This window comes from Oncorhynchus nerka, unplaced genomic scaffold (assembly GCF_034236695.1).
Source record: "Oncorhynchus nerka isolate Pitt River unplaced genomic scaffold, Oner_Uvic_2.0 unplaced_scaffold_5155, whole genome shotgun sequence".
Classification (NCBI taxonomy): Eukaryota; Metazoa; Chordata; class Actinopteri; order Salmoniformes; family Salmonidae; genus Oncorhynchus; species Oncorhynchus nerka.
Window position 1 is genome coordinate 747 of NW_027036150.1, and position 12,161 is coordinate 12,907.

Consider the following 12,161-nt stretch of genomic DNA (forward strand, 5'->3'; position numbering starts at 1 on the left):
TCCTTTGTGCAAGCACTTCCAAGAGTTCATGAACAGTGAGCCTGCTGAAATTTGGGGAGCATCGCAGTGGTGTACCTTTGGTTCCAAGGGTGTTTCGGCCTTTCACACTATACACCTCCCCCAAAGGCGGCCAGCGACAGGGTGATCAATCCTACGCTTGCGCCCCATTCCCCAATTAGTCATAGGAGGTACCTTGTTGTTGATAGCCAACATCCCATGGGACTATGCATGGGATGTTGTGTGATACATGACAAGACAAAACCAAAAGGAAACCGAAAAGAGGATCAGCGATGGCTAGAAGGTTGGTGACTTCACCGAACGCGCCCAAACAAGGAGGGACCTACGCCGGTGGAGGCCGTGACATATTTCACATATATATACACAGTGCCTATAGAAAGTATTCAGGCCCCTTGACTTTTTCCACATTTTGTTAGGGTTACAGCCACTAAAATGTATTAAATCGCTTTTCCCCCTCATCAATCTACATACAATACCCCACAAAAGCCCATTTATTTTAATTATTTTAGCAAATGTATTACAAATAAAAATTGAAATTTACAATTTACGTAAGTATTCAGACCCTTTACTCAGTACTTTGTTGAAGCACCTTTGGCAGACATTACAGCTTCGAGCTTTTTGGGTATGATGCTACAAGCTTGGCACACCTGTATTGGGGTGTTTCTCCCATTCTTCTCTGAAGATCCTCTCAAGCACTGTCAGGTTGGATGGGAGCGTTGCTGTACAGCTATTTTCAGGTCTCTCCAGAGATGTTAGATTGGGTTCAAGTCCGGGCTCTGGCTCGCCACTCAAGGACATTGAGACTTGTCCCAAAGCCACTCCTGTGCTGTCTTGGCTGTGTGCCGGCTCGTAGTCCTGTTGGAAGTTGAAACTTTGCCCCAGTCAAGAGGTCCTGAGGGTTCTGGAGCAGGTTTTCATCAAGGATCGATCTGTACTTTGCTCTGTTCATCTATCCCTCAATCCTGACTAGTCTCCCAGTCCCTGCCTCTGAAAAACATCCCCACCGAAGGGATGGTGCCAGTTTCCTCCAGACATGACTTTTGGCATTCACCCCAAAGAGTTCAATCTTGGTTTCATCAGACAATAGAATGTTGTTTCTCATGGGCTGAGAGTCTTTAGGTGCCTTTCGCAAACTCCAAGCGGATTGTCATGTGCCTTTTACTGAGGAGTGGCTTCCGTCTGGCCACTCTACCATAAAGGCCTGATTAGTAGAGTGCTGCAGAGCTGGTAGTCCTTCTGGAAGGTTCTCCCATCTCCACAGAGGATCTCCAGAGCTCTGTCAGAGTGACCATCGGGTTCTTGGTCACCTCCCTGACCAAGGTCCTTATCCCCCAACTGCTTAGTTTTGTCGGGTGACCATCTCTAGGAAGAGTCTCTGTGCCTCGACACAAATTTGTCTCTGAGCTCTACAGACAATTCTTTCAACCTCATGGCTTGGTTTTGCTCTGACATGCACTGTCAACTGTGGGACCTTAATATAGACAGGTGTGTGCCTTTCCAAATCATATCCAATCAATTGAATTTACCACAGGTGGACTCCAATCAAAATGTAGAAACATCAAAGATGATCAATGGACACAGGATGCACTTAAACTCCATTTAGAGTCTTATAGACAAGGTCTGAACACTTATGTAAATTAGGTATCTGTTTGTGGTTTAAAAACCTGTTTTTGCGTTGTCATTCTGGGGTTGTGTGTGTAGATTGATGATTTTTATTCATTTAATCCATTTTAGAATACTGCTGAAACGTAACAATGTGGAAAAAAGTCGCTCTGGATAAGAGCGTCCTAAATGACTTAAATGTAATGTAAATGAAAAAATAAATCGGGTCTGAATCATTTCTGAAGGCACTTTATAATACACAGCTGGAGACATTTTACACTTCTGCGTTGTGATACCACAAAAATTGCTAAATGTATAGTTTGTGTACTTAAAATAAATCTGATATTGTCCACAATGATCAACCTAACATCTTGTAGGTAAGATAAAATTAGCATGAAAATATATTATCGCCACTAAGACGAAGTTATTGAATGATTTTAATGAAATATATATTTTTTACAGTACCAGTCTAACCAGTACCATTTTCTAACCAGAATAGAAAAGGAGTGAGAGGCCCGGTGCACAACTGGGCAAAGAGACAAGTACATTAGTGAGTTTGAGAAACAGACGCCTCACAAGTACTCAACTGGCAGCTTCATTAAATAGTACCCACAAAACACCAGTCTCAACGTCAACAGTGAAGAGGCCTAGAAGGCCAGCATCCCGTGGTCACCTCTTCACTGTTGACATTGAGACTGGTGTTTTGTGGGTACTATTTAATTAAGCTGCCAGTTGAGGACTTGTTGAGGACTTGTTTCTCAAACTAGACAATAATGTACTTGTCTGTACTTGTCTTCTTGCTCAGTTGTGCACCGGGGGCCTCCCACTCCTTTCTATTCTGGTTAGAGCCAGTTTGCGCTGTTCTGTGAAGGGAGAAGTACTCAGCGTTGTACGAGATATTCAGTTTCTTGCATGGAATAGCCTTCGTTTCTCAGGACAAGAATAGACTGACAAGTTTCAGAAGAAAGGTCTTTGTTTCTGTCCATTTTGAGCCTGTAATCGAACCCACAAATGCTGATGCTCCAGATACTCAACTAGTCTAAAGAAGGCCAGTTCTATTGCTTCTTTAATCAGTACAGCAGTTTTCAGTTGTGCTAACAATTGCAAAAGGGTTTTCTAATGATCAATTAGCCTTTTAAAATTATAAACTTGGATTAGCTAACACATGGCATTGGATCACAGGAGTGATGGTTGCTGATAATGGGCCTATGTAGATATTCCATTAAAAATCAGCCGTTTCCAGCTACAACAGTCATTTACAACATTAACAATGTCTACACTGTATTCTGATTCATTTGATGTTATTTTAATGGACAAAAATGTGCTTTTCTTTCAAAAACAAGGACATTTCTAAGTGACCCAAACGTTTGAACGGTAGTGTATATATTTATTTATTGAGGAGACATTTTCTAGAGCCAACTCAGGGTCAGGAATACAGGAGACAGTGGTTTTATCAGAGTAGAACATGTTATGTAAAAACCCTTCAGCAGAAACATTAAAAAAAATGTTTCTTAATTAAACCATGATTAGTGTTTTGCCGTGTCGTATCTCTAATACATCCTATAGGACAATTATCACTGAGATCATATGCAAATACTCCACTACACAAATATTTATGGGGGTTATTAGTAAGTATGAACTCAATCAATGAAGAGTTAACAGGGCCATGTGGGTTTTGAGATCAATTGCGTAAGATAAAAATCTATGCATATAAACTTAAATTGATCTGCAGCCAGGGATAGCTAATCCAGATTCAAATCCCCTAAAATGACCCAGTCCGAGGTCAGAACAGGTGTTAAACATTCAAAATATAACACCAATAGCATCCGTCATGGCAGCAGGGGGGCAGTACATACCAGCAACAAATACAGGTGTATTTTGGTTTATCGACAACCAGGTCATCAAATTTGTTGGGAATAAAAATATTTATTTAATAAGTCACTTTCTGAGCACTTTTACAATTGGCAAATATGTATGGAAGGTTTCATTCAAATCAAAAGGGGTGTTGTCAAAAAGCATTTGAATTCTAGTGATTTATCCTGTTTTAATAGGCACTGTTAGAACAGGATAAGACCCTGTTTTATTAGTCACTGTTAGAACAGGATAAGACCCTGTTTTATTAGGCACTGTTAGAACAGGATAAGACCCTGTTTTATTAGGCACTGTTAGAACAGGATAACACCCTGTTTTATTAGGCACTGTTAGAACAGGATAAGACCCTGTTTTATTAGGCACTGTTAGAACAGGATAACACCCTGTTTTATTAGGCACTGTTAGAACAGGATAAGACCCTGTTTTATTAGGCACTGATAGAACAGGATAACACCCTGTTTTATTAGGCACTGTTAGAACAGGATAACACCCTGTTTTAATAGGCACTGTTGGAACAGGATAAGACCCTGTTTTATTAGGCACTGTTAGAACAGGATAAGACCCTGTTTTATTAGGCACTGTTAGAACAGGATAAGACCCTGTTTTATTAGGCACTGTTAGAACAGGATAAGACCCTGTTTTATTAGGCACTGTTAGAACAGGATAACACCCTGTTTTATTAGGCACTGTTAGAACAGGATAAGACCCTGTTTTATTAGGCACTGATAGAACAGGATAACACCCTGTTTTATTAGGCACTGTTAGAACAGGATAAGACCCTGTTTTAATAGGCACGGTTAGAACAGGATAAGACCCTGTTTTATTAGGCACTGTTAGAACAGGATAAGACCCTGTTTTATTAGGCACTGTTAGAACAGGATAAACCCTGTTTTATTAGGCACTGTTAGAACAGGATAAGACCCTGTTTTATTAGGCACTGTTAGAACAGGATAAGACCCTGTTAGAACAGGATAAGACCCTGTTTTATTAGGCACTGTTAGAACAGGATAACACCCTGTTTTATTAGGCACTGTTAGAACAGGATAACACCCTGTTTTATTAGGCACTGTTAGAACAGGATAACACCCTGTTTTAATAGGCACTGTTAGAACAGGATAAAACCCTGTTTTATTAGGCACTGTTAGAACAGGATAACACCCTGTTTTAATAACCCATGGAATTTACGATGCAATGATTGAAACGAAGGAGAAGCTTTATAAACTTTGTTGCTTTATTATTAACAGGAATATCTTATTAACAGACAGGTGGATGCAACTACCCTCAGAACGTGTTGGACTGCGTCCCAATACTCTTAGCAATACTTAGCAATTTAGCAATACTGCAGACCGATGATGAAAATGAAGTAAAATAGACTTCACTCTATAAAAATATGTTCCACAACCATAGTCTTCAGTGTAATTAAATGTAAAAGATATTGGAAGTAGCCTATGAACCGATCATAAACGAAATATTATAATAATGTTTGTGTGTTGCAAGCTCATTTCCTGGATAATTTTTTATAATTGTACATTTAATGTGTAGTGATTTTGATGCATTTTAGCTTTTTTTATTGAGTTTTTGCCCCACCAATATTTTAATGTTCAAATCTCAGACCCGGCTCACAGCACACAGCTGGTGAGGTGAAGGGTGGAGGGTGAACCCCGGTAATGGTGAGGTCCAGATCATCCTCTGTTACTCCAGGAGGAGGAGAGAAACGAAAGCGCTGCAGGAGGGAGGTGAAGAAGAGGAAGAGCTCAATCCTGGCCAGACCCTCCCCAGACACACCCTACGACCTGCGAGAGAGGCCAAAGATACAGAAAATAGCATGAAGTCTGTCCAAAAGGCAACCTGAATTGATCTACTTCTTGCAATTAAACTATTTGTTATATAATGAAGTTAATCTACCTGCAGAAAGGCCATGAAGGCGTCCCTCTTGACAAATCCTCCCTGCTCATCCAGAAAGTGTGAGGGGTTAAAGGTGTTGGGGCTCTCCCATTCACTATCGTCCTGTAGGACCGGCGTCAGTAGAGGAATCACAGACGTCCCCTGCAGTAAGGGTGAAGCATAGGACCCCTTATTTTCAGAGTAAAAGTGATGAGAGAAACGTTGTTTAATAGGAATGGATTGCAACTTCAGGCAGAAATATACACTTATGGCATGCCCATACTCCAATATTTCACAATAATGTGTTGTGCTCTGGATGCAGTCTTTTGCATCCCCCAAATGTAGAATCCTTACCGATATCATGGACAGAAATGGTTTGAGAACATTCCAAGATTTGAAAGATACATACAACTCCTTTTTCTATATTTACTACTAAAGTCAGCTATGCTGTCTACAGAGTCCCTTGGGAAACCCAACTACCAAACCTTCCAGTGATAGATTTATAAATACACTATCTGGGCTCCCAAATGGACTGATCTCTATAATATATAAACAACTTTTGGAAAGCTCATATTCTGAGCTAGCCATTTAAACAGTATGGTCCACAGATCTAATTCAATCTGAACAATCATTTAACTGGAACAGAATATAGATGTCACGTATACTCCCTCTCCGGCGCACTAGGTCACCAGGCTGCTCATTATTATATACACACACCTGTCACCATCATTACACGCACCAGCACCTCAGACTCACCTGGACACCATCACCTGCCTGATTACCTTCCATATATTACTCCCTTTGGTTCCTTCCCAGGCGTTGTTTCTGTTTCATGTCTGTGTATTGTTTGTTCTTGTTTTTGTATTATGTTTAGTTTATTGATTAACTCCCTGAACTTGCTTCACGACTCCCAGCTCACATGTTACAATAGAAAAATATGACCTTGGCATCCTGTAATCACAACCATACATTTATACAGGTGGGTGGGAGGCATGGTTTCCAGGTGGGGAAGGAGGATGCGGGGTTGGATAGGGACTAAAGGGAGGAATGGATTGGGCTTCTATTTATATGCATTTCTTTTATTGTTTTTGAATCTGTAACTTCCCTTCAGAAAAAAGACAATTTGAAGTTGGTCACAAAATAAACACAGAGATTTGGATATCCAGGTATCTGACCTTTTTGATGAAATATCCCTGGAAGGTGACATCTCGGCTGGTGGTGTGAGGGACGGCCATGGGTGCAATGCTGGCCAGTCTCTGGGTCTCATGGATCACTGCATCAGTGTAGGGCAGGTTCTTCTTGTCCTCTACCAAGGTTTGACGACTTCCCTATGACCCTGCTGATCTCCTCCTGGACCTGATCTGAGACAGAAAGGAGGGAGGGTTGGAGTTAATACAGTGAAATGTACACTGAGTATACAAACATTAAAAACACCTGCTCTTCTTTCCATGACAGACTGACCAGGTGAAAGCTATGATCTCTTACTGTCTCTTGTTAAATCCACTTCAATCAGTGTAAATGAAGGGGAGGAGACAGGTTAACAATGGAGTTTTAAGCCTGAATACAATTTAGACTTTATTTAACCATTTAAGAACAAATTCTTATATACAATGACGGCCTACCAAAATGCCTCCTGAAGGGACAGGGACTGGGATTAAAAATAAGTTAAATATAAATAGGACAACACACACCACGACGAGAGAACACAACACTACATAAAGAGAGACCTAAGACAACACAGCATGGTAGCAGCACATAACATGGTACTAACATTATTGGGCAGACAATAGCACAAAGGGCAAGGTAGAGACAACAACACATCACGCAGAGCAGCCACTGTCAGTAAGACTGTCCATGATTGAGTCTTTGAATGAAGAGATGAAAAGATGATCGACCCAGGAATGTATGCGCTTTGGGGACCTTTAACAGAATGTGACTGGCAGAATGGGTGTTGTATGTGGAGGATGACGGCTGCAGTAGTTATCTCAGATAGGGGGGAGTGAGGCTTAAGAGGGTTTTATAAATAAGCGTCAACCAGTGGGTCTTGCGACATGGATTGTGTATGTGTGCCATTCAGAGGTTGAATGGGCAAGATAAAATATTTAAGTGCCTTTGAACGGGGTATGGTGAAGCTGCCAAGCGCATCGGTATGTGTCAAGAACTGCAACGCAGCTGGGTTTTTCACACTCAACAGTTTCCAGTGTGTATCAAGAATAGTCCACCGCCCAAAGGACATCCAGCCAACTTGACAACTGTCAAAAGCATTGGATTCAACATGGGCCAGCATCTCTGGAATGCTTTCGAAACCTTCTAGAGTCCATGCACCAACAATTTGAGACTGTTCTGAGGAAGATGTTCCTTAGTTAACGTTTAACCTTCATTAACCAAGCCATCCTTGTCTAGTTTCATAATATATTCTTCAATCTGGCTCTTTGCCAGTGTTTATAACTTGTAACACCATGAGTGCTTTACTGTTTAATGTCTGTGTGTCACAGGTGGCACATTAATTGGGGAGGACGGGCTCATAATAATGGCTGGAACGGAAGCCAACACATGGTTTCCATATTTTTGATACCACTCCACAGCAGCCTCCTGTGGTGTGTGTGTGCTCATGTGTTTGTATTTATATCAATCCTTACCCTGTATATGGGGGTACTTGGCCATTAGCAGCAGACCCCAGCGCAGGGTTGTCCCGGTGGTGTCGGTACCAGCACCAAACAGGTTACCAACACTAAATACCAGGTTGTCGTCATGGTAGAAAGAATCCATATTGCCAGATTCCTAACAGAAACAAACCCTCAGATGACATGAGTTATGTACAGTCCGTTTCGTCAACTCTTAGCCAAGAGAAACTGGCATGCATAGTATTGATATTAGCCCTCTGATTACAATGAAGAGATAAATGTGTCATGCTGTTCTGGGCAGCTTAAGTTGGCCCTTATTTTGACTGGACAATAATTAAGATAAGATCAAACTAGAGCTTGCTTTGTGGAGAGTGGTGCTTCTACACCTGCATTGCTTGCTGTTTTAGGCTGGGTTTCTTTACAGCGCTTTGACATCAGCTGATGTAAGAAGGGCTTTATAAATACATTTGATTGAAAAAAAAGCAGAGCATCTATTTTTCACGGACAGTCCTCTTCAAATCTTTACAATCATTGAATCAATATGTTCTGACCATGAGAGTTTACAATCTAAAGTAACACCAAGCAATTTAATATCCTCAGCCACACCATTGATTACCTAGATTCAGCTGAGGTCCAGAATTTAGGGAATTATTTTTATCAATACAATGCTTAATTTTGGATATGTTCAGGACCAGTTTATTACTGGCCACCCATTCTCAAACTGACTGCAACTCTTTGTTTAGTGTTGCAGTGATTTCACTAGCTGTGATTGCTGACGGGTTGAATCATCAACATACATGGGCACAGGCTCTGTTTAATGCCAGTGGCAGGTCATTGGTAAAAATAGAAAAGAGTAGAGGGCCAAGAGAGCTGCCATGCAGTACACCGCACTTTACATGTTTAACATTAGAGAAGCTTCCATTAAAGAAACCCCCCCTTGGGTTCTATTAGATAGATTGCCATATTGTGGATTCAGAGCGGAGGTTGAAAAGCCATAACACATAGGATTATTCAACACGTTATGGTCACTAATATTAAAGGCTGCTTATCAATAACTAGAAGAAGCAATTCATAAATGCATCAAGTGCAGCGTCTGGATGCTCCTTATTAATCATATCAGACCAACAAATATTTTTTAACATCATCCACATAAGAGTCACAGCAAAATGTTTTTTTCCTTTTTTCTTCTTCTTAAAACTGCATTATTGATTAAGGGCTTGTAAGTACGCATTTCACTCTAAGGTCTACACCGGTTGTATTCGGCATGTGACAAATACAATTTCATTTGAATTGAAAATCGTTTGTATGATCTCATACACTATTTTAGTCCCATCTTTGATTATTATTAACCCCGGCCAAACCCTAACAACGCTGGCCCAATTGTACGTCGCCCTATGGGACTCCAATCAAGGCCAGTTGTGAAACAGCCTGGAATCGAACCAGGGTCGGTAGTGATGCCTCTAGCACTGAGATGCAGTGCCTTAGACCTCTGCGCCACTCAGGAGCCCTCATCAAGAATTTCACACACATTATCTGGATACTGACAGTTAGAACATGGTGGCCTATAGGAGCTACACTAAAATAGGCTTTAGAGGAGGCAGGTGAACCTGCAATAACACGAGATCCTCTATAAGCATTACAGGGATATGGCTCTGAATATGTACAGCAACAACATCCCCATATGCATTCCTGTGTCTTCTGTAGATGTTATATCATTGTATTGCTAATGATGTATCAAATGAATTATCGATGTGAGTCTCATAAATGGCTAATATATGAATATATATCTGATGTTAGCAAGTTATTAATTGTATTAACCTTATTTCTAAGGCTACATATATTAAAACGTCTTATGGGCAGGTGGGACGGTAGTTACATCACAAATGTCCTTTTGTTCGATAATGTCCTTTATATCAATAAAAACTCAGTTTAGCTGGCACGCTTCAGTCAATAATCCACCCAGTTTCCCTCCATCAAAATGCATACAAAATGAATCCCAAACATTACTAATAAACTTTTCCAAACAAGTCAAACAACGTTTATAATCAAACCTTAGGTACCCTGATACGTAAATAAACAATAACATTTAAGACGGAGAATCGTTATTGTCTTTACCGGAGAAAAATACCAAAGAACGCGCTCTCTTCCACACGCTTGGAAACACTATAGCGAAATGGGAGCCACCTAGAAAAAATACAATTTCTGGCTCATTTTTCCAAAAACCCAGCATGAAACTCTTTCTAAAGACTGTTGACATCTAGTGGAAGCCCTAGGAACTGCAATCTGGGAGGACTTATAATAAAAGTGATAGCCATTGAAAATAGTGGTAGGCTGAATTTCTTTTTTTTGGGATGGTTTGTCCTCGGGGTGTCGCCTGCCATATCAGTTCTGTTATAAACAGACATAATTTGACAGTTTTAGAAACTTTAGAGTGTTTTCTATCCAAATGTACCAATAAAATTATATGGTTAATATAATATGTGCTATTTTTTGCCATTTCCTGTGTAGCTTATCAGAGATAGAAATAATATGGAAAATAACAAAAGCAAACAAAACAGATAATCACACATTATTTTAAATCAGCTTGAGGAACTGTTTTAGTGTTTGAGTCTGAGTTTACATGTGATTCTACTGATACAGAGAACTAGTTAGATCCTCCCTCAGCTGGCATTCAGTCAAACTGGTTGAATCAACATTTTCCACATAATTTTAATTAAATTATGTTGAATCAACGTCGAATAGATGTTGAATTGACGTCTGTGCCCAGTGGGATGTTAGTGTTGGACAACTGAAGTTAGTTGTGTTTTTCAGCAGCAAAGTGAACCACAAGGTGGTGTAAAAGTACTATAAACCCGGCAGTTTTGTTCCTGGATACTGATTATCCGAATGTCTTGGTAACTTAGACAATATACCACTAGTGTGGCGCAAAATTACTTATTTACTGTTCTAATTGTGTTGGTATGAAGTTTATAACACCAGCAAGGCACCTCTGGGTTTTGTGGAATATGGCCAATAAACAAGGACTGTATACAGGCACTACACTTCGCGTCATGCAGTGCCTTAGCTGTGGTAAATTGACCAGATACCACACCCCCTCTGACCTTATTGATTAATTCTATTCTGTATAGTCATACTGAGCAATATTAATGCAACACTTTGTTATGAATGAGTGAGATGCAGATTCTGCATGAAGTCTTCATACCTCCAGGGTCTGCTTTCGGACGAGGAACGAGTCCACAAAGCCTCTACACATATGAGGGTTCAGAGTCTCCTTCAGGCCTCGCCAGCTCTGTCACCTCCATCTTCATATCAGCAACATTCTTTTTCAGATGTGTCAGATTGTTTATCCACGGACCCAACCAGGGAAACATGTTGTACATCTACACAGAGATTCAGGTAGAATACACATAAAACAATATTATATTAATTATAACACACCACAACTATGATTAGATCATTAAATACAAATGTGATGCACATAAATATGTAATTATTAGTTGTGAGCACCAATAGTGATATTCAATATTATTTGACATCGATATGAGCAAGGCATATTGTAATGTCAGTTTATTATTTTTACTATTCTGTAAAAAGAACACGTTACTTTTCCTGCATACACAAAACCCTCAAACAGACCTCACAGGCTCTAAATGTAGCATATTTAATTAATTGCCTGTTGATGGTCCTATAATATAGGCCTCCCTAACTAACCAGTATGAATACAATATTATAATACCAGAATATTCACGCTGGCCCAACGGACAACTGCTAACAGTTGTCTGAACTTCAAAGAGCCATGGAAGTGAACAGATATGGAATATACACAGGTGCAATATATTTTATGCAAACCGATACGATATGGAATCACAAAATAGTACTGATATTGATATAATTTTGTATATCGGGTTGCCCATCATAGTTATTATGTAACCATATCATATATAATAATTACAATTATATAATTAATTGTACAAAATATTTTAGCAATTTAGCAGACGCTCTTATCCAGAGCGATTCACAGTTAGTGCATTCATCTTAAGATAGCTTGGTGGGACAATCACATGTCACAAACAGATAGTAAGTGCACTTTTCAAAGTAGTTTTGAGGAAAAAGTCAGCAAAGTCAGAGCTAGAAACCTGTTGTTCAGGAACTTTTTGGGGG

At 40.0% G+C, this 12,161-nt stretch overlaps 1 pseudogene; it reads right to left on the minus strand.

The window, feature by feature from the left end:
* Positions 1–4,982: 4,982 nt before the first annotated feature.
* LOC135566406 (cytochrome P450 2K4-like) lies at positions 4,983–11,744 on the minus strand (annotated as a pseudogene).
* Positions 11,745–12,161: the final 417 nt, after the last annotated feature.